Raw genomic sequence first — 23,376 nt, 5'->3', positions numbered from 1 at the left:
CACCAAGCAGCTCAACGTCTTCCTCCTGATGCAGTCCTGGGTTCCGTCCCATCACCCCACCAGACCAGCACCAGAAGCCTTTCACCCACTGCTAAGCTCCAGCTTCCAGGGCACTCTGGGCTCCTGTGGGATGTACGGGCACTCCAGGTGGGCCCTGGCGCTTGGGCCACAGTCATCTCTGGGCCCCCAGGGCCTGGGTCCACACCGAAGGCCATCGTGTCTTTTTGTGGAAGGATGGAAGGACAGGAGAGAGGGAGACAAGGCAGGGCCACAGCCCTGCTCCTGCCTCAGACGTCCACAGGGACTCAAGTCAAGCCAGCAATCACGGTCTCCATGAGTGACCACCTCCAACCTGGGCTGTAACATCCCCTTTGTCTTCCAAGACCCTCAGAAGACGCCTTCCCACCTCCTCCTGCCAAAGACTCCTCCTTCTTTCGGGGTCCAGCCCCTCCCTGAGCCCCAGGTTCAGGTTAGTAGCATTTGGGCCTATCTCCACCCCTCTGCACACCAGCCAGGAAGCCCCCCAGAGGCCACACGGGGCTGCTTCCCCTCTGCATCGTCACCTGATCACAGCACAAGGCTCAGCACACAAGAACCCCCAGGAGATGGTGGCTGAAGGAATAAATGGATGGATGTGGGTTTAAATGTCTATGTGCTCACTCATTTATTCATTCAAAAAATACCTTTTTTTTTGGCCACACCATGAGGCATGCAGGATCTTAGTTACGGACCAAGGATTGCACTCATGCCCCCTGCAGTGGAAGCATGGAATGTAACTGCTGGACCACCAGGGAAGTCCCCTCAATGAATACTTAACTGAACACTTACACTATGCTAAGGGCTGGGTGTGGACGTGTTGGATAAGTAGAGACATCTCTCTTGTCCCCTCCGTGAAGTTTAAGGGGGGGAAACACTACACAGAATATATGATCAGATGCAGGGACAATGGGCAAGAAGGAAGAACAAGGTGGGGGGCCTGGCCAGGCCAGGGGGTTCGGGGAGCCCTAGATGGAACGGTGGAAAGGTGAGCCCAACCAAGAGTGGAGCCAAGGCCCTGGGCTGGGACAGGAGGCAAGCCAGAGGAAGGGCCAGAGGGAGTGAAGGAGGGGGAGCTACGCGGGCGCCAGAGGCTGACCCGGCACTCCAGTTCCTTCTGGGGCGTTGAGGAGGCCTCTGGACACCTTTGGGGAACTAGTCACCTCCCAAGAAACAATGGGGGATGGGAACGCCATTTGCTGTAATTGTTTTATAACAAAATTACAGACTTAAAAGGGTGTGGCTCCCTTCAAACATCTTTCTGGGGGGTTGAACTTATCTTCAAACCACTCAGGTAATTTGGCAACAGCCTTTAAGTCTGCTTTAGTTTACAGACTCCATCAGCAAAAACATCTCTACTGTATAATTGTGTCTAGTTTCTGTCAAAACACCGACAAGCAGTCACAGTATCATCCGTTACTAGTATCAGCACTGCTAAATTGATCAGAAAAGTGAAAAGTGAAAGTATTAGTCACTCAGTCGTGTCTGACTCTGGGACCACATGGACTGTAGCCTGCCAGACTCCTCTGTCTATGGGATTCTCCAGGCAAGAATACTGGAGTGAGTAGCCATTCCCTTCTCCAGGGAATCTTCCTGATCCAGGGACTGAACCCAGGCATTGAAGGCAGATTTTTTACCATCTGAGCCACCAGGGAAGCCCCAAATTGATCAGAGTTGGTTCCAAGTAAGACTTCAGGTATCCGCCTCTGCACCCCATCCCACAAATCAAATTCATCCCCAAAGCACAAAGACTGGCCGCCTCGAGGAGATTCCAAACCTGGGGTGGGTGTTGGTGAAATGGAAGAATGAGAGCGTCAAGCTCAGGTAGACATTCAGACTCTATCACGGTTACCATGGTAACCTTAGGTGACCTGAGGCCAGAGGCATCTCTTGTCTTTGGCTCAGTTTCCTTCTTTTACAACAGGTGACTCACATCCACTTCACAGGGTGGCAGCCAGTGCCCAGAACAGGCTCTGGCATAGAGGTGGCCCCAGATAAATATCAGTTTCCCCATTAGACTATAACAGCTCTCTGGCATGTGTTATCCAATCTGTCATGTGTCTGTCCGTAAAACCTTGACTATTTAACAAACATCTATTTGAACACAAAGACCTAGAATCATAGCCCTGACTATAACCTCCACCAACTCTGACACATAATTCTTTTTAAACATCTCTGTTACTTTAGCCCAACTTCCGGGCATTCCTCAAAGCCAGCCTCTAGCCCCCAGATGAATTCTGCAGCCTGGAAGCTCCTTGACCTTCTTTTCAACATCAAGAGCAGCAGAAGACACAGCAGTTCCTGGGAAAGCTACACTTCTGATTCTTGGAGAAAGTAGTTTAGACTCCTACATCCCTTACCAGCTAGAATGGGGCCCATAGATGCGCTTTGGGGGGTCTGTGAGCATCCTGAGGTTAGAGCACAATTGAGTAGATGTACGGATGCGTTTTCCTGGGAGAAAGTCTATACTAAATGTTGCGAAACTGGAAATCCATGGACCAAAGGTTGCCTGAAACATGTGGTTCGAACCACAAGGAGATTTTTGAAATTGTGGAGAGTTACCAATATTTAAAAATTGAGAGATTTCACATAACAGTCTGGACTTCTGGCTTCTCTTGAGAAATCCAAAAAGCTGACAAATGGGGGGCATGTTTCTACGGAGGGACAGTCAGTGAGGCTGAAAAACAGCACCCCAACTTCTGCCAATGCATTTTCCAGTCTGGTACAGTCCTACCACACCAGATCACCAACCCTAGGCTACAACTTTCTCTGTTTCTTAAAGTCAGGCTGTGACCCCGCCCCACCCCCCAAGAGCAAGAAGCCAATGAGAGCAAGCAGAGGCCTCCCTGGGGTCCCGAGATGCGTAAGTTAAACTGCTCTGGTTGGTGCAGCACTGGGCGGGTTCCAATTCAGAGGCCCTGTCCCTACCCCTCCCCAGACGCACACTGCTGAGGCCTCACCAAGCTGGTGGAACAAACCCCAGAGCTGATGCCCAGAGCCTCTGCTTCCTGCAAGCTGAGTGGCTGGAGAACCCCTGCTTCCAGCTCAGGGTCTCAGTGGTATCCAAGGAGGTGCCTCACAAACCCCAACTTGTCCAGGGAAGCTTCCAGCCATATCTCAAGTCCCTGCTTCCTGAAACCTCCTTTCATCGAGTTAACTTCTTTTGTCTTCACTTCCTCATGTGTGTGTGGGGTGGGGGAGGGGGGTGCTGTTATCACCCTCTTTTGAAAGACAGGGAAACTGAGGCTCGCACAGCTGGCCGCCGGCAGGGCAAGTGCTCCCTGGCTCCAGAACTGGAACCTGAATGGCCTTCCTAGGCTTCCGTCCTCAGGACAGCATGTCCGATGGGTTCTGTTACTACACCCCTTTACAGATGAGGCTCTGACTGTCCCAAGCCACTTGCAGTTAAGAAGGAGCAGAAAAGAGATTCCAACACAGGAGGGCCTGACCCCAAGCTGTGATCTGAGCCACCAAGCTACCCCCACCTCTCCTCCTGAGCCCCTACTCTCATCAGCTGAAATTCCCACCGTCACCAATGTCCAGAACCACAGGTTTGGCCAGGAAGCCACAGGATGCACAGAGGATGAAAACGCACATCACTCAGACTGACCACGTGGAGCACGGAGGCAGGGAGAGGAAGGGTAGCACCCTGGGGATGGGCCGGGGACAAGGATGGGAAAGCCAGGGCTTCCAAGAGGAGACAAGACTCCACGATTAGCAGAGCTTGGGGAGCCGCAGCCCTTACCTCTTGGGCAGAAGCAGCGAAGCTAATACATTCAGGCCACCAACCCGGTCCAGTAGAGAACCTAGAGAGAGAGGAGAAGGAAGTCAGCATGCTGGGGAATTTGAGAGGCATCACCGCCTCGAGCAGGAGGGGGCCCTCCTGAGGCAGAGGGACCCTGCTCTTGTCACACCATCGGGAGTCACAAGTCGGTGACGGTAGACTCAGGTCCTGACAGCCACTGGCTACCTGCATTTCTGGGTTCTGAGCCTCAGAGACCCCAGCTCATGAATGGGCATTCTGATGCCTTCCCTTGTTGAACATCTGTATTTTCCATCAGACTGGAGCTTCCTTAACGGGCAAGGACTCTGTCTTACACCTTCAGCCCTTGACAGAGGGCCTGGCAAACGTGGGATACTCAGGAAGGACATGATGGATGATTTGAGTGAATGGATGGATGGCGAGAGGGAGTAACTAATTGACCAACTATGTGTCTCAAAGGACTCTGGGCAGCTTCCCTGGTGGCTCCGTGGTACAGAATCCACCCCCTAGTGTAGGAGGTATGGGTTCTTTTCCTGGTCCGGGAAGATCGCACTTGCTGTGGGGCAACTAAGCCCATGTGCCACAAATATTAAGTCTGCAGCTACTGAAGCCCTTGCGCCCCAGAGCCCGTGCTCTACAACAGGAGAGCCACTGAAATGAGAAGTCCACGCACCCAACTAGAGAATAGTCCTTGCTCACTGCAACTGAAGAAAAGCCCGAGCAGCAACGAAGACCAGCACAGCCAAAAATAAATAGTAAATAAATATATATATAAAAAAGCCCAACAACTGCAGGGAGAGACAAATGAGGAATGTGAAAGGGTTACTCATTATCAGATGCCTATGTGCTGTGGGGAGATGAAAATAAAAGCCACAATGATGCTTCTGACTGGTATATTTGTTCACTCATTTATTCATGTGGTTAATCAGCAGATGGGCTTCCCAGGTAGCTAAGTGGTAAAGAATCCACCTGTCAGGCAGGAGACCCGGATACAATCCCTGGGTTGGGAAGATCCCCTAGAGAAGGAAATGGCAACCCACACCGGTATTCTTGCCTGGGAAAAAAAATCCCATGGACAGAGGAGCCTGGCGGGCTACAGTCCATGGGGTTGCAAAGAGTCGGACATGACTGAGCAACTAAACAACAAACAACAAGCAGCAGATACTGAGGCTCGTCTGAGCTGGGCTCTGGATCAAGTGTGGGAGATGCAGAGATGGACCAAACCAGGTCGTTGCCCTGTCTACTGGGGGCCTGAAGGTGAGCTAGGGAGACCAAATGAACAGCTGATGCCAGAGATGGAAGTCAGAAAGAGAAAAATAAATATCGTATATTAACACACGTACGTGGAATCTAGAAAAACGGTACAGATGAACCTATCTTCAGGGTAGGAACAGAGACGTAGACATAGGGAATGAATGCAGACATAGGGACACGGAGAAGGGTGGGATGAACCGGGAGACCCGGACTGACGTGTGTACGCTGCTATGCAAAAGCAGCTAGTGGGAAGCTGCTGTGTAGCGCGGGGAGCTCAGCTCAGGGCTCTGTGATGACCTAGATGGGTGGGATGCGGGGGGACGTCCAAGAGGGAGGGGATATATGTATGTATATAGCCGATTCACTTTGCTGTGCAGCAGAAACTAACACAATTGTAAAGCAACAACTGTTGTTTAGTAGCTCAGTGTCCAACTTTAGTGTCCAATTCCTTGCGAACCTTTGGACTGTAGCCCACCAGGCTCCTCTGTCCCTGGGATTTCTCAGGCAAGAATACTGGAGGTGGTTGCCATTTCCTCCTCCAGGGGATCTTCCCGACCCAGGGATGGAACTCACAACTCCTGCGTCTCCTGCATTGGCAGGCAAGTTCTTTACCACTGAGCCATCAGGGAAGCCAAAGCAATTATACCCTAATTTGAAAAAAAAAAAGCCAATGCCCACACACCGGTGTAAGCAGAGGATGCAGGGGGAATCCTAGAAGAGGTCAGGGAAGACTCAGGGGGGATGTGGCCTCCGAGCCAAGCCTGGCAAACAAACCCACTTTAGCCAGGTGGAGGGACCGGGTGGGAGGAAAGACAATGTCAAGCCTTCGATCCCCCAGGCTTCAGTGAGAGGGCTGGGAAAGATGACTGGGGCTGTAGCCGGCAGGACCCAGTCCAAACAGCCAGGAGACAATGCAGTCTGTCTTCAGGTAAAGTCCCGCTGCTTGCTGTGTAAGAGACAGGAGAATAGAGAGGTCGACGAGAAATGGGGAGACCCTCTCCACGGAGTGTTGGCTGAGCCTCTCCGCAGACCCACAGGAAGGCAAAGCGACGGCTGGTGTCATCCCCACTTTACAGATGGGCAGGCGAGGCTGTGAGCAGATGACTTTCCCAGTGTCCTGTATAGCTTGGCAAGGGGCGGAGCTGGTTATCAAGGTCAGGCCTACGTGCCTCCTACTGAAACCCACGTTTCCTGCCTTCTGGGAACGTGGTCTTGAAAAAGCTGCCTGAATGTGTACAAAGACCACTCTTGTCGCGGGCAGTCAGAGAAGGGGCAGGGACTGTAGGACGGGGGAAGGAGACAGGGTTTCAGGGAGACCTTCCTCCCAGGCGGGTCCCCATGAGTGGACAATGGGCAATTTCAGAAGCTGGGGCTCAGAGAGGGAGAGCTCTGGGTAGGGGGGGGGTCACAGAGCCAGAAGGCTCACATCCACCTGACACCTGCGTGTCTCCAGAGGGGGAACTTCAGGGGAATGGGAAGGATGGCCACGGGCCTGGATGTCTGGCAGGTGCTTGGCTATCTCATGGCAAGTCTGCCAGTACAGATGGGGAAACTGAGGCCCAGGACCAGCCAAGGACACAAGGGATTGGTGAAGGCAGGACTGGAGATCAGACGGAGAAAAGAGAAAGAGAAAAAGATGAACTGAGATAGATGGATAGATGGCTGGTTAGAAGAGAAAGAGTTGGGGAGACCCAGACATTCAGAGGTGAGGAGTGGAGGGAGACACAAGCAGAGAGACCAGAAAGCCCAAATAGGAATGAATAAAGGGGGGGTCAAAGGAACAAGGGGTCTAACCAACTCCTCCCCCCTCTCTGTCTGGGCCCCCATTTTCCGGGGCAGAGGGGACCAGGACCCTCCGTCCCTGTGGGGAGGGAGGGGCTGGGGTTTCTCCCCCGACTCAGGGTCTGCTCCCCACCCCCGCCCCCGCCCCCAGAGCTAATCAGAGGCTGTCATCTCCACCGTGAGGTCTTGGTTAAGGAGATTTAGGGCCAGGATCAATAGGAAATTTAAAAATCGATGCAGCGCGCAGGGCAAAATCGATGGCGTTTAATCGCCTTGCCGATTCCCAGTCAAAACAATTAGCCGCGCTGAGTGTTGAACACGGCGGCGACACGGCATTAACCGTCAATATTGGTGTAAGTGATGGCGGGGCGGGAGGGGGATTCCCCGGGTCTCTCAGGGGCCCAGAGTCAGACGGCGCCTTCGGGCTGGGGTCTTCCCTCAAGGCAGCGCCCCTAGTTGGGACTTCCCTCCAGCAGTGCCCCTCTCCCCACCCGGTCTCTGCCCTCTGCCACCCTCAACGGCGATGCCCACAGGCAGGACCGCCCCAGCCTGTCTGCCTCCAATTCTCCTCCTCGTGGCATTTCTCTGGGCCCTGCACCCCCCATTCCCCTGCCTGACACACCCCTCTCCCAAGTAAACAGCCTCTCCCCTCGGGAGAGGCAGGCAACCCTGTGCAACTGCAGCCATATTCCCAGCAGGGCCCTGAGCCTGGAAGATAGGAATGGTAGCTGTGTAGAAGATGCCTTCTCCCCATTTCACAGACGGGAACTCTGAGGAACAGAGAGGGAAAGCAAGTGGCCTGTAGTGACCTGGCAGAGGAATTTAAGGAGCCAGGACTAGAACCCTGACTTCTCTGACTCCAGAGTTTCTGTTCCTTATAGCTGCAACACAGACAAGGGAAGGAACTGTCTGATGTTCACAGGAGAAGGAAAGGAAGTCCCCTCAGCATTCCTTGAAGCCAGGATGACTCTCCTGCAGGCAGGTTGGGGTCTGGCTTCTCTGGGGGTCCCCAGCACTGCCCAGGCCACAGTATGACCCTGAGCTTAGACAAGTGAGGATGACAGTGTCCACTGGCTGCACAGAAGACTGCCCACATACGTTTTCGCTGAGGAACATGCGGTGGAACCACTGTCCCCCACAAACACATCAGCTCGGATTAGTCCAGCAGAGCGGCCCTGAGTGAGAGCAGCCGGGATTTCCTGGGTGCTAGCTACGTGTCAGGTGTGGTTAGCTGCTCTGCGGGTGTGATCTTGCAGTCTCAACTGTTTGGTGAGTACCATTCTCACGATACAGATGAGGAAATGGAGACTCAGAAAGGTGAAGCCACTTGCCCGGGGTCACACAGTCAAGAGTGGGGGTGGGTAGCTCAGTCTGACCAGTCTCTGAGGGGAGAAGGACACAGGGCAAGCAAGATCCAATGACTGCAAGCAAGAGGGTGCGTACAAATAGGGGTACAGGAACCCAGCGCCTGGATGGGGACCAGGAGAGGCTCGGCACAGGCCCAGGAGGTAGGGGTGGGGCGGGCAGGGCAGGGGACTTGGAGACACACTGGGAGCTCCTGACCTGGCAGGACGAGGACATGAGGCCGGGAGGCCAGGGCTGGCTCTCAGCTTCTCTGAACATGCCTGAGGGCTCCAGGTTCTGGGGTGCCACGTGGGGGCAGGGGGAGCCTTCCGCAGCCACTTGCTCCCAGCACAGCAGCAGGGCGGGGGTGTGGGCCAGTGAGGAGGCCCGTGAGATGAGCCAGGGATTGATCTGACAAGGTCCTAATCAAATGGTCAATATCGCTGACCTGACCACTTAACCTATTGATAAGCTGGCAAGGATGGAGCAGGCGGTGAGTGGGCTCAGGGAGGAAAGCAGGGAGAGGGCTAGGGGAAGCTGGATGGGCAGCGTGCCGAGTCTGGGGGCCTAAGAGAGGGCGGTCTCCTCCTCAGGCAACCCCACCCGCCACCCCTCTGATAAGTCATGGGTCTTCTCTGCGGGGGCTTCTTTTTAAAAAAAAAAAAAAATTAATTTATTTACCCTTGGCTGTGCTGGGTCTTCACTGCGGCATGCAGGCTTAGCTGCTCTGTGGTATGTGGGATCATAGTTCCCCAACCAGGGACTGAACCCATGTCCCCCACATCGGAAGGTGGATTCCTAACCACTGGCAACTGGACCACCAGGGAAGTCCCGTATGTGGGGGCTTCTACGCAAGTCTCTCCCTCTGGTCAGGGCCCCTCAGGCTCGTCCTGACTGAGGCTGGGAACTGTCCCCAGTGCCCAAGCCACCCCCAGGTCCTCTTGGTTCGTACCTTAGCTTCTCACACATGGGAGGGACTTCTCTGAATCTCAACGTCCTGTTCTGCAAACTGGTGATAATTATAACAGGAAATGCCAGGAGACAACCTAGATACCTGACGACTGGGGACTGGGACAATACGTGATGGTGTAGCAGCCTGATAAAGGAGGGCTGCAGAGTTGTAGAAAATATGCTTGAAATAAATTCATTGACAAGGGAGCGACGTTCATAATCCATTGTTAGAAAGGAATAAAAGACAGATTATAAACTGGTATGTAGGTGATGGTTTCCTTTTTATGAAAGACACACACACACTTTTTTTATCCTAAAGAAAAAGGTTTAGAGCAGAAGTCAGAATTCTTTTTTTTTTTTGGCTGTACCACACAGCTTGCGGGATCTTAGTTCCCTGACCAGGGCTCGAACCTGGGCCCTATTCCTGGGCCCCAGCAGTGATGGCACAGAGTCCTACCAACTGGACCGCCAGGGAATTCCCAGAAGTCAACATTCTGAATTTGGTTCCAGGTTTCTGAATCTTAATTTATTCTTTGGGTGAAACTGTGCTCGTGCCTTGTCATACCTGACTCTTTGAGACCCATATGGACTGCAGCCCGCCAGGCTCCTCTGTCCATGGGGATTCTCCAGGCAAGAATACTGCAGTGGGTAGCCACTCCCTTCTCCAGGGGATCTTCCTAACCCAGGGATAGAACCTGAGACTCCTGTGTCTCCTGCATTGCAGGCAGATTCTTTAGGGCTGAGCCATCTTTGGGTAAACTCGTAGACATACTCCCGTTTGAGAAAAAGCTATCTAGAAAGATAGGCATCAAAAAACTTTTTTTTCATGTAACTAGATGATCATGATGGGGTTTCTTTCATCTCTTTGAGTATCTGCATTTTCTACTTTTTTACAGTGAACATGCTTCACATGAGTTGACATTCGCTTACAACTGCAAAAGGTGGGGCTAACGAATCCTGCATTGGCGGGACTGTGGCAAGGTTCACAGCAAACACACAATGGGCGGTGTTTCTCTGAGCCCCTTCCCTCTCCCAGCCAGGCTTGGCTGGCTGGCTTATGTCCCAGCATAAGCTCCCCCTGTGTCCAAGCCCAGCCAAGCCCAGAGCCCCTCAGAACGTGAATGAATCTGAAATCTGCCCAGTGCAGAAATACTTGCTCCAGCGTTTGGTAGGACCAAGCCGAATTCCGTGTGCTTCAGGAATCTGACTGAGGGCTCACAGGCAGGGGGGACTGTTGGAGGGGAAGCCAAGGTCCAGAGGGAGGGAACAGATTTTCGAATCATCACACAGCTGTTTGTCACAGAGCTAGGACCCAAGCTGGCTCCTGGGTTGCACTATCTCATCTCTGAGATGAGAAAAACCTGCAAGATTAAATGTGCATGCAGGCCAGGGACTAGTGCAAGGGTATGCAATTGTACAGAACTGAAGAGCATGGTGGTCCAAAATCTGCGTGACCTTGCGCAAGTCACTTCACCTGTCTGAGCCTCAGTTTGAAAGGGAAAGTGAAAGTCGCTCAGTCATGTCCGACTCTCTGTGACCCTGTGGACTATACAGTCCATGGAATTCTCCAGGCAAGAATACTGGAGTGGATAGCCTTTCCCTTCTCCAGGGGATCTTCCCAACCCAGGGATCGAACCCAGGTCTCCCACATTACAGGCAGATTTTTTACCAGCTGAGCCACAAGGGAAGCCCAAGAATACTAGAATGGGTAGCCTATCCCTTCTCCAGTTGATCTTTCCGACCCAGGAATCGAACTGGGGTCTCCTGCATTGCAGGTGGATTCATTACCAACTGAGCTATCAGGGAAGCCTCAGTTTACTCAAACACAAAATGAGAATAATAATAACCCCTGCCTCACAGACCCAGTGAGAGAAGTCAACAAGACCATGCTAATAATGAACTTAGGAGAGAGCTGACAGAGGAGCAAATGAATGGTGGAAATGATATTACGATTATCACCACAAGTGATGTGTATGAGTAGATTGTGCAGGGTGAGGGCAGGAATGCAGTGGGAAGCAGGAAGAAGGAAGGTCTGTTCTGGTACCCTGACTTGGGGTGAACAAATGCAGTGAAGACACCTGGCTCAGTATATTCCTCTGGCGACTTCCCTGGCGGTCCAGTGGCTAACACTCTGTGCTTCCACTGCAGGGGGCGCGAGTTCGATCCCGTCAGGGAACTGAGATTCCCACATACTAACTGGCGTGGCCAAAAAAAGACATTCCTTTGTTCATTCATTCATTCAGTAAACATCTCCTGAGGCCAGTTCTAGGTTAGACCCTGTGCCAAGCCTTGCGATCCGGACGTGAACAATGGAAGTTCCCGCTGAGACAGTGAAGAGGAATTGGGGGTGGCCCGGCTGCTCTCTCATCTGTGAGAGCTGCTTGCCTCAGAGGCCTCCCAACTGTCCCTTGAGGCTTCGGCTGAAAGGGGCTGAGCAGGAGCGTGAGGCCAGTGTGTACTTCAGGGATGTGTGTTCACACACAGAGGGATAGTAAGCTCTGTGCACATGGGCTGTGTCCATCTTTGTGTTTCACAGTCGCATGCACCAAGCCTGACACTCTGGGGACAAGCCGGGCTCCATTTTTTTTCCCCTCTGTTTTTTTTTTTTTTTTAAATGAAAAAAGAAATGTTCAAAGCACCGAGCACAATGCCTAACACCTGGCAGGGTCCTCGATAAATAGTAGCTATTATTAGCATCATCATCACACACCAGATCACTCTTGATCCCCACAAAAACCTTATTTTGCCGACGAGGAAAGTTGAGATTTAAAAGGAGTGATGTGATTTGCCCACGGTCGCGGTTGGGAGTCAAAGCGGGGTGTGTGCGACCCCACAGTCTGGGGTCTGCCTTTTCCTGTGGCGGGCTGTCGGGGGAGGAGTCAGGGCCTGGGAGTGGGGGAAGGGAAACAGTAGGGGGGAAGCAGAGGTGCGATGCCGGGGGGCGGGGCGGGGTGGCAAGGATGCACTGGCTAGGGTGAGGGGAGCACTGTCAGGAAGATGGAGTGCAGTGGATGGGCCCCGGATGATGAGTCTGGAGTCCGGCTGCATCGAGGCTCAGGCAGGAGGAGGTGGCCTGGCTTGCCGATGCCCCTACACTGGTAGGTGTGCCCCCGCCTCTCCCCCAGAAGGTGAGATCGCTCCACCCTTGCTCAGCACCTCCAACATCCAGCTCCACCATTATGCTGGGCAATAGGATGGCAAGGGCCCAGCTCCTATTCACCTGACAAACGTCCTCTGAGCACTGAGTGTGCTGAGCATCGTTCCAAGCGGCAGGGATACAGCCAAGAACAAGACAAAGTCCCCGCCCTCACAGTGTTGACCTCTCAGTGGAGAAAGGGACACAACAGATGAGAATATATACTTCGGAGCTAGGAAAGACAATAAAGCAGGTGAAAGGGTGGGTTACAAGATGATGTCACTTTAGACTGTGAAGTCAGGAAAGACCAGTCAGAGAAGGTGGGTTTTGAGTAGTAGCCTGAATGAAGTGTTGGAGACAAGAGCTTTCCTGGCAAAAGAAACAGCAGATGCAAAGGCCCTGAGGTAGGAACAAGGTCGATGAGTTTGAGGAAGGCCAGAGTGGCCTGAGCCTCTGGAGGCAGGAGGAAAGGAGTGGACACTGAACAAGCAGGTGGGTTCCTGTTCCTGCAGGGCTTCCAGGCTAAAGAGGATGCTCGAAGTGCGATGGGGGAATGACAGGCTTTCCCTCACTGTGGGAGATTCTATACAGCAGAAGATAATGGTGGTCAAAATGCTGTGTGACCCTGGGTAAGTCACTTGGCCTCTCTGAAAGTTGGTCTCACCTTCAAAAACCAAGCTCCATCTTCATCACTTCCCTGCAAACCATGTGTGACCCATTCATTCTCTAAGAACAAGCTCTAAGAACAAGCGTCTGCCTTCAGTGAACCCCTAGTCCCAGATAAGGCCTTCAAGGGTTGACCTCCCCTACCTGGGGACTCCTCTGGGTCACGAGAGCTGCTGCTGCTGCTAAGTCGCTTCAGTTGAGTCCAACTCTGTGCGACCCCATAGACGGCGGCCTACCAGGCTCCTCCGTCCCTGGGATTCTCCAGGCAAGAACACTGGAATGGGTGGGTCACGGGAGGGACTGGCTCATCCACGCCCCTTGGCACCCAGCTCAGGCCCAGCCACAGGAGGCCTCAGAAAACAGCAGGGTGTCAATGGTTACTAAGAGGAACTGTAACCCCTGACTTCTACCACTCAGCACATCTCCCTGTGGGAGCAAGGTGTAGCTTGTTCAACTCTGTCCAGTGGGAGACAGAAGGGGCTGGAGCAAGGGGAAGGCAAATGCATCAGCCCCCTCCCCTGGCCAGGCCTTGTCTGGGGTTCCCAGCATGGACTGGCAGGGCAGGAGTTCACTCCCTCCAGGGCCTCCCCGTCCTCCTCCCGTCCCTCCTCCGCAGCAGACTCTGAGATCCCTGACTTAGTACCCAGCTCACATCCTGTCAAGTCCCTTCTGTGTGTGCGGTGCGCCCAGAATAAATCCTAGCCTCCTAGCCCTTCCCAGTGGTGTCAAGCCTTGTTTCTTGCCCCTACACACCCGCGGGTCCAGTGATGTTCACACTTGCTCACACCTCCATGCCTGTGCACAGAGAATGCCTCTGTTTCTTTATTTTTACTTATTTGTTTTTTTGGCTGCGCCATGCAGTACGTCAGATCTTAGTTCCCCAACCAGGGATCAAACCTGTGCCCCCTGCAGTGGAAAGTGTTAGTGTTAGTCGCTCAGTCATGCCTGACTTTGCAACCCCATGGACCGTAGCCCACGAGGCCCCTCAGTCCATGGAATTTTCCAGGCAAGAATACTGGAGCGGATAGCTGTTCACTTCTCCAGGGGATGCTCCCGACCTAGGGATCGAATCCGGGTCTTCTGCACTGCAGGCAGATTCTTTATCATCTGAGCCACCAGGGATGCAGTCTTAACCATTGGGCCGCCGGGGGAGGCCCTTGGAAGTGCCATGCCTGAACAGCTCTCCGCCTCCCCTTTTCCTCCAGACCCTGCCCACCATTCTCCACGTCACTGCCTCAGTGAAGCCCCTGGACCCTCCCATGCAGCACGGCTCTGGTACACGCTGCGCACCTCTGTCAGCCTGGACATCTGGACCCCAGCCAGGGGGACCCCATTTCCCACCAGAGGAGTTTTCTAGAGGGTCACTAAGGCACGGAGGAGTGGGCTGGGGCCTCTGGGTCCTGCATGATCCATGCCTGTGCCGCCTCAGATAGTTTGGAGAGGGTTGTGAGCGTGCATTTAGAATCGATGTGTTTCGTCTGATGCTCAGCTTAAATGTCACTTCCGCAGAGGTGGAACAGCTGACCCACCAGTCTAAACCGGGTTCTCTCACATCCCCTTCCCCAGCCCCGTGTTCCTCTCCTTCCAAGACGTTATCTCTGTTTATAACTAACTACACACGGAGGTCCAATCAGTGGTCACCCTGTCGGCCCCGAGAGCTCTCCAAGAACACAGCCCAGGTCTGTCTTTTAAGTCAGTTTTCCAACTTCTAAGACGGACCTGGCTCACGTCGGGCCCAGTTCCCATGTGATGAACAAATTCATCCCATGAATGTTTTCAGACCTGAGCATCTACCTATGTGCATTTTGCTGGAAGGGGACAAGTCTACAGGGGGGCTGTGTGTGTGCAGTAACAGGCCACGTCCCTTCTGGTCGCTGCATGTGGCTTCCCCCCGGGATGTCTGAATGTGGCCTGTGTGCTCCCATGGGCGTGTGGACTGGGGTGCGGCCATAGTTACTGTGTTTGTACCTTTGCTGCTGGAAAAAACTCTCCACACGAGGAGCACCCTGGCGTTTCAGTATTTGTCTTGCCCTGTGATGTCTCGGTCCCCATGTGCCCGTGTGGCTGTCTGGACTATCACACCTGTTTGTGAGTGTGTGCCTATCCTTGTTTCTGTACCTGGTGTGTCCATTCCAATGTGTCCAGAGACGTGGACAGAAATGTCTGCGTGAATCCGGAGGCATTAGTAGTTGTGCATTTCCTAAGAGAATCTCTGACTGAGGGTATCTGTACCTGGGTCTTGAGACCCACGGGCGCATGAATCTATCGTGGACTTGAGAATCTGTGCGAGTGTCTATTTTAGAACCACTGCATGTGTCTGCATGTAGATGTGTTTCAAAATCTCAAAGTCTCCAACTATACTCTGTAGTTTTGAGTGTGTGTGTGTGTGTATGTGAAGACTGACATGGACATGTGTACACCTGTGCATCTCCCTTCCCCCGGCTGTGGCTGGCTGCCTTTCCGGCCTGGACGAGGACCTATTCTCTTCTCTGCCTTGTCTCTCATACCCACCCGTGCTCATATGTACCGGGCGGGAAGGGAGGGGGCCGGGGTATCCGCGAGCTCCTGTGTCACAAGGTTAATTTCTCCGCAGCCAGGCAGGCTGGGCCCTGAGGGGAGTGGTGGGGGCGGGGCTGGTCCCCACAGCCCCTCTGATAAATATGTATTTGGGGATGCTGTGCTCAAAGGTCACGGCGGGGAGGAGGAGGGGTGGTCTGCACCGCGCGGAGCCTCTGGGTCCCAGCCAGGCCCCGGCGGGGTCGTGTGACCCGCTCCGGAGGGATGAGACACAGATTCAGGGGGCTGTCCCCCTCGTCCAGCCCGGCCCACCCCACCCGCAGCCATGCGCAGAGGGAGCTGCTGTCGTGGACGCACGAGTATTCGGACTCTGGTGCAGGCAGGCACACAAGCCCACACCCGCTGACGCCCCGACAGGCTCTGATGGACACACAAAGACGGCCTTGCGGGCCACCAGGTGCTGGACAGCCGGAGTCCAAGGACACCCTTCTCCCTCGCCCCAACCTTCACACAACACCAAAAAACCCCACAAAACGCAAGCCCACCAGAGTGCATAGCACCTCACAAAAAGAAACGTTCTTACACACTCAAAACACATATGCACACGTGAGCACAAAGGTGCACGGGGCGCAATAAGAAGGGCCCCATCCACTTTGTGGGTGGGCGTGTTTATATATACACAGATGTAAGTACACACAAAGATGCACACGAGAGTCCCCAGGACACAAAGTTCTACGAAGGCAGGTGCACACTGACGTATACACACACACAAATGCACACGCGCACATTCACACATACAAAGACCCCAAGACACCCACACCAGGCAGGATGCTGGCCAAGCCGGGCTGGGAAACGCACCCTGCTGCAATCCAGCCAGCTCCGGCCCTCTCCCCACTGAGGCGAGAAGGGCCCCCCCAGTCTCTGGTCCCTGGCCCCCCAGCCAGCCCCAGCCAGATGCGCCACCATTTGTCCAGCCCTGAGTCATATCAATTGTCGAGCCTCCCTCCTTGCTGACCAGCCCTCTCGGCCATCAGCGGCCTCGGCCATTACTCGGCTCCCGCCTCTGGCCTGTGTTTGTCGAGTCTCCCTTACCTGGCAGAACCGTCCAGACCCACAGAGCCCTTTCAGGGTCTGCCTGACCCCTTCCCCAAGGGATTCCGAGGCTCCCTGTCGTGTGCCCCCAGCCCAGGCCTCAGAGTGACCCCTCCCCTCGGCACAACGCTCAGGCGGTCATTCTTCAATGGCCGCTGCCCACAGTGGTTCTGGTGGGTCTCGAGCCTGTGTGTTTGAGCATGTGTGTGTGTGAGTCTGCTCGGAGGCATGTGTGTATGGCTGGTGGGGTGGCTACAGCTGTGCTTTAAGTCAAAAGGACTATATGTGCATGAGTGTGTGTGTGTGTGTGTGTGTGTGTGCACATGCACACGTGTGAATAAGGGGTTAGAGTGTCAGCAGCTGTGCTTAAAGTCAAGGAGCATCTGAGTGTGATAGTGCCTGTGCGGAATTAGGATGTTGGGACATGCTTCACACGTGTGTGCGTGTGTGTGCGCATGTGTGTGTGCTTGAATGCAGGGGGCACTAGGTGTACAGGTCTGGCCTTGGGGCGGGGGGGCCATGAGGGCTGTTTCTGTCTTGGCCGTGGGGGTCGGCGCGGTACAGGCATCTGCTTTTCAGACGGTTGTGAGCAAGTGGAGTGTGTCTCTCCCAGACTCTGTTGCCTGTGTTTGTGAAAGTGACAGATGCTGCCTCCCTGGCCTCACTGCGGCGGATTAAGTCTGTGAATGCCACATGAGTCTGCACCCCAGTGGGGGAGGGTCCCCGGCCTGCGCTGACACTCATGTTTGCGGGCCACGGCCCTCAACAGTATAGGGTCCTGGGGATGACGACTAAAGTCCCGCCTTCCGGTTTCTTTGAAGGACAGTGTGTCCGAATGGACGCCAGGGTGAAGGGCTCTGTGTGTGTGTGCATGGGCACTCACTCACACTCACACACTAGTCCATGTTGTCCAAGGCACACTGTCACGAGACGCACATGGGTGTGCCAGCTCCCCAGGGCCGCAGAGAGACCAAGTCCAAACTTCTCAGAACCTCCACGGACGGGCCCAGGGCACCAAGTGCGTCTCTGCTCTGAGGGCCGCACCCCCAGCTAGGCCGCTTCTTCCCGCTCCCTCGCCCGTCTTCCTGCCCCCTTCCTCAGCGCCTGAGGACCCTTTAAGACCCACTTCCCCGTTTAAACCCGAACCTCCCTCCTCCAGATTCCCCAGGACCCAGAAGCTCCCTTTGTGCTCCGGGCACCCCCCGGAATCTTCTGTAAGCCTGGTTTCACTTCAGAGCCCGTGATAATCGTTTTCAGGTAAGGAGTGATCATGCTACCATCGCCTGACTTCCTCAGGAAACTAACTGTACCTCATTCGGGGGGTGACACACCACTCAATAAATGCCTATTGAATTCAGGGGCCTGGGACGTGGGGAAACTGCCTGTCCTGAGGAGCTAAAGAAGGTGGGGCTGTGGGGAGTGAGGGAAGGGGGTCCTGCCTCCCAAGCCCACCGCCGGCTTCCCGGTTGGCCACGCAGCACCGGGCTCACCAGCACAGGTTGCGGAGGGGATGGAAGCTCATCAGTAATCCTGCCTTTGAAGAGGCCCAGCACCAAATTGTCAGCCAGAGTGGGCTCTCGACCTCTCTCATTTGCTGGCTTTCTCTTCAGGACACAATGCGAAGCCCAGGTCCTCCAAGCCCGTGCTGAGCCCTATAAGGCATCCATCCACCTGACAGGCCCTGGGAGACGGGCTTGCGGACAGACATCTCAGGGGGCAGGGAGGAAGGGGGAAGGGGGAAGCCAGAGAAAACAAATGGTGCTGGAACAGCTACGGGGACATGGACAGACAAACCTCCAGAGACAGGCCAGGCTCGGGACCAGGAGCCAAAGACCTCAGTCCTGGCGCTGCTTGGTTACTCATAGGCTGAGAGAACCGTATGGACCTCAAACCCTCATCAGTGAAAGGGGCACCATCAGGGCTGCCCTAAGAGCTAGGCGGATGGAAGGGGAGTCATCATCGCCAATATTATTATTATTATAATCAGATCAAGAGGTGCTGGGCCTATGGGAATAACAATGAGTGCTATATATTTAGAAGAACAGACCCCAGTCTGAGGAGACCCCCACACCTACTCTCTCCTCCCAACAATTCTCTACACCCAGGATTCTCAACCATTTCGATCCTGAAAAAAATACTGGAAATTAATGAGAATGTGCTAGATGGGGAAACTGCTTCCCGGTCTGCATAGAAGTCCAAGTAGCCTCTGCCATGCCCATCTGTCTCCCCCTCCAGGGTCATGTTCCTACACACTAGGAATACCACCAGGGCAGTGACAGGCTCTACCCAAGGGGTGCTGAGCTTGGGGCCCTTGGTGTAGCTGTCTCATTGGTGGGGGAAGGGCCTCTGGTCTGTGGCCCCTGCATGCAAGGAGCAAGAGTGTGTGAACCAGAATGCAGGTGTCCTAGGGTGAGCACTGATGGATCCGCTGGAAAAAAAAATCTGGCTAGCATGCTGTTAAGGAGGTACAAGCTAACCTCCCTCACACACTCAGCATGGGTGTGGGCGCACACGCACACACACACATTCACACACACACACACTGTGGCTGCGTTCTTTTCATATCGTGATCCCTGAAACAGACACCCTCCATTTTCCCTGCAAAGACTGACAGAAGTGAGGGCGACTAAGACCCCCAAGGATGGCAGCCAGCCAGAGGGTGGGCCAGCAGCCTACAGGACTGGGGATCTGGACCTTCCCAATGGACATGGGTGGGCCTCTGTCCACCAACACCCAGGAATCAGGAAGTAGACGCGGAATCACATTACCAGCAACTGGAGACGCTGCCCGCGGCCTTGATTCGCTTCCCTCCTGGCCAGCCTGCCACCCCCTGACATGGGACGATGCTTTGTTACCACGGAGGAGCCAGGGAAGGTTTCTGTGGGCTGGCAGACTTCAGGGAGGGGGGATCTTTTCTTGTTTTGTTTTCTTGAACCCAGCTTCAAGGTTGCTGTGCAAGCATGCTGTTAAGCTCACCCCTACGCCCGCAACCTCTGCGCACATTTCTCATCGCTGCACCCGGGCTCGGCTTCACAAACCCAGCCTCCCTCTGACCCAGGCCACAGAGACCCAGAGACACCTAAGGAGAATAACCACCACAACAGTACAAACAGTTGTGTCGACATGATACTTTCACATATGGGACTTTATTTCACGTGTACTCTCGGGGCACACACCACAGTCAGACCTAGTACCTGCATGCAGAGTCTCTATGCCAACCACGCTGCACGTCCAGATGGACGCACCCATCGCTGATGCTGGACTTGGCACACAGACATGCACACACGCCGACGGCCGCCTCGCACAGAGCCAGAGAGTGCCTCCCGAGTACACACGCAGCCAGGGCTCCATGAACATCGAGACAAGGGAAGGACCTCACAGGATAAATACTCGCGCCGACTCCTTCCTGCACACGCCTCGTCCACAATGGGAAGCCCCTGTACCCGGCCCCCCGCTGGACACACGTGTCACGATTCTATCCCTTTGGTTCTTCACTCTGCCAAGGCTCCCAAGCTCTGCACACAGTCAGTCTGTCCAGCACGCCTCTTGCAATGCACGCAGGCCATGTACACACGCACACAGCCACCATGGTCTGACTGTACACACCAGCCCCACCACCACCCACTGACGCCACGCTCTCCCTTTCTGCCCTGAGGGAGGGGGCAAATTCGCCTGGCAGAATGGTAAGAGACTAAAACCTACTGAGTTAAGCATCTCATTGGGTTTTTTTTTTGAAATCCAAGACCTACTCCCCAACTCCACAGGCCCCAGGATGGAGGGAGAAAGCGGGGAGTGGTTGGCAGGCCAGAGGCTTTCTCTTCCGATCTTTTACCTGGGGTGCAGGAGCTCTGAGGACCCTCTCAGATGGACCCCCCACCCCGACTGCCTCCCCTTTCCACTTCCCACTAGCGATTCGTGTCATTCTCTCCTTCGTCCACACCCTTCTCTCTCAGTGGGGCTGAGTCCAGAGCCCTGAGCCCTCACTTACAGTCCTCCCCTCCCCCTCCCGTGGCCCCAGTGAGCACCCTCCGGGACTTCTCCATGAGGCCAGGGAAAACAGGAGGGTGGCGCTATAGCCCCCCTCCCCAGGGCAGATCCAGGCCCCCAGCTGGGAAAAAGGAGGGCAGGAACAAACAGGGATGTGGAATAGGGGTTATGCTCTGCTGGGAACTTGGGGGAGTCCTGTCTCTGCACGGAAACCCTCTCCCTGGCATGCTGTTCAGGACAAATGATACAAAAGTGAAGAATAAATGAAACTGAGGGAGGGGGCAGAAGGGACAGGGCAACAGGGGAAATGAGTGGCAGGGAGGGGGAATGAGAGAAAAGGAGAAAGGGGGAAATGGGAAAGACAGAAAAAGAAAAGGAGGGGTGGAAAAAAGGAAGCTGAAAGAAAAAAAAGAAAACCTAAAAAAAAAAAAAAAAGAAAACCTGAGGGGGTGGGGGGTAGTTTTTATGGAGAGAAGGAAGAGACAGAGAAACTGGAAAACAGGAGAAAGAGAAACCAGCAAAGGAGATGGAGAAAAAGAAGCCCGAGGAAGGACACAAGAGGAAGAAAAGAGCAGGGAGCTGAGGAGCAGGAGGAGACAGCCAAGGGGCTCCCCAAGTTACAGACTTTGCCCAGAGAGCTGAGGGGCGCACCCGGCTCCCCGGCGTCGCTCCCGGGCCCTGGAGCTCCACCGCCCACCTCTCAGAATCCCATCCCAGCTGCTCCCCATCTCAGCTCCCACCCTTTCCGCAATCCGAGGCACCCCGTTTCTTTCTCTCGCCCTCATTCCCACCCCAACCCTCCCTGCTTCCCCGTGCCCTCTTACCTCGCCCCCCCCTCCCCACGCGCCCTGCTTGCTTCCGAGCTTCCGACAGCATCACCAACCGACATCCTCACCACCATCACACTACGGCGGCCCCCACACCCCTAGCAAAGGGAAAAAACAACAGGCGGCACCGCCACCATCCATGACCCCTCTCGTCTCATTTTCTCCACAGTCGCCCCTTCCCCAGATGCAGGGTCCAAAATGGGGATCCCGCCCAGCCCGGGGAGCCTCTCCAAAGCGCCGAAGCCTGCCGGGCACCCATGCCGCCTTGTCTCTCCTCTCTGCGCTCTCTCCTTTTTGTATATGATGGCCCCAGCCGCGGTGTGTTTTATTTTCGTCTTTTTATTGGTGTTATTTTTTCTCCTCTTTTTCTTTATTTTTTGGCCTGGGGACGGCAGCGATGAAAGCGCTCACCGCCCGGTCCCCTCCACCGGCTCCGGGCAGGTCGCTCTTTCTCTAGTCTGCGCTCCTCTGCCTCCCTCCTTTCTCTTCTCTGTCTCCGCTCGGCTCCTCCGTCCTTTCAGCTCCGTCCTCAGCCGACTGCTCTCTCCTCTCTCTACGGCCGCCTCTTCCACGCCTCTCCTTTCCCCTTCCTTCTTGCCCCTTCTCCCCTTTTTTCTCTCCCTCTTCACCTCTTCGTCCCCATTTCTTCCCATCCCTCCCCACCCCCCCACCACGCACATCTCTCCTTCGGTTCCCTCGCTGCCACAGACAGTAAGCCGACCCCCACCACACACACACACCTCGCCCCCAAATAATAAAGATACCCAGCCAGGGGGCAAAGCCCCGACGCCGGGCGCCGGGAGGGAGGCGAGAGGGCCGGGGCCGCAGCGGCGGCGGGCAGCCGGAGCGCGGTGCGGAGCGAGCGGCGCCCGCCCGGCTCCCGCCCGGAGAGCTCTCTGCAATAGGCCGAGCCGGCTGCATTAAGCTTCTTGCAATCAATAAAGCGCGGGTCAGATTATGCAAAGCGCAGATATTAATATGCAAAGTTTTAAAGATTTTTAAATGGAAGGGCGAGCGCGGCGCGGGCGGGCAGGCAGGGGCTGCGAGGGGAGAGGGAGGAAGGGAGGGCGGGCGGGCGGCGCGCAGGCGAGCTGGGGAGAGGAGGAGGCTGCCCGCCGCCCGCCCGCCCGGCTGCGCCGCGCCGCCTTGCCTTACCGCTGCTCCCATCGGTAGGCGCCGCTGTCTTCGCCATGCGCGTCAGCTGCACGGCTCCGAGGGGATGGCCGAGGAGGAGCCGCCGCCGCCAACGCTACCCCCGCTCCCGCTCCCGCTCCCGCGCCCGCTCGCTGCCTGCTGCTGGCGCTGCTCTGGCCGCTGCTCCTCGCCTGAGCTGCCGGCGCGAGCCCAGGCGCGCGCCATCCCCGGCTCCCACCTTGTCCCCATGGCAACCCCGGGCCCAAGGATGCTCAGAGAGAGAGCGCGAGCGAGAGAGCGAGGGGGGAGAGAGGGAGAGGGAGAGGGCGGGGAGCGCAGGGGACACGGAGGCAGGGAGAGGCCCGAGACTCAGAGACACAGAGACACGCAGAGACAGAGACACGCAGAGACAGGCTGAAACAGAGATGCAGTAACAGAGAGAGGAGAGTGGGGTGGGGAGTCGAGGGGGACACAGAGACAAGAAGCCCACAGAGATCTACAGAGACATACAGAGAGACACAGAGACACAGAAAGAGACAGAGGGGAAATGGGGGGCAGGGAAAGAGAGGTGGATGCAAGAGCAGGAAGACACCCTGAGGCTCAGAGATCCACAGAGACACCCTGAGACACAGAGACATCCAGAGACAGAGAAGGGGGGAGGGTAGGGAGAGGGAATAAGGCAGGGAGCACAGAGGACTGTGCTCATAGAGACAGGGAAAGACTCATAGAGACAAAGAGATGCCCAGAGACAGTCATAGAGTCAGAGAGACACAGAGATATACAGAGACACACAGAAACATATACACAGAGACAGAGAGGGGTGGGAAGCAGAGCGGGACTCAAAAGGCAGGGAGAGGCCCTAAGAGCCAGAGACTCAAAGAGACACC

General features: G+C 55.1%; 1 protein-coding gene across 6 annotated transcripts in view; it reads right to left on the bottom strand.

Annotated features, from left to right (window-relative positions):
* The window catches only part of POU2F2 (POU class 2 homeobox 2), a 76,127-nt gene extending 53,483 nt beyond the window's left edge, over positions 1 to 22,644 (bottom strand). For all 6 annotated transcript variants that reach the window (XM_086352767.1, XM_086352769.1, XM_086352772.1 and 3 more), the window contains exons 1-2: positions 22,511 to 22,644; positions 3,782 to 3,842 (exon numbers count right to left, since the gene is read on the bottom strand). The gene's annotated coding sequence lies outside the window, so the exon portion shown is untranslated. The remainder of the gene's footprint in view (positions 1 to 3,781; positions 3,843 to 22,510) is intronic.
* Positions 22,645 to 23,376: the final 732 nt, after the last annotated feature.

This window comes from Bos grunniens, chromosome 18 (assembly GCF_055505025.1).
Source record: "Bos grunniens cultivar Pamir isolate PY7600 chromosome 18, Bosgru_T2T1.0, whole genome shotgun sequence".
Taxonomy (NCBI): Eukaryota; Metazoa; Chordata; class Mammalia; order Artiodactyla; family Bovidae; genus Bos; species Bos grunniens.
This window is presented reverse-complemented; position numbering and strand designations above follow the sequence as displayed.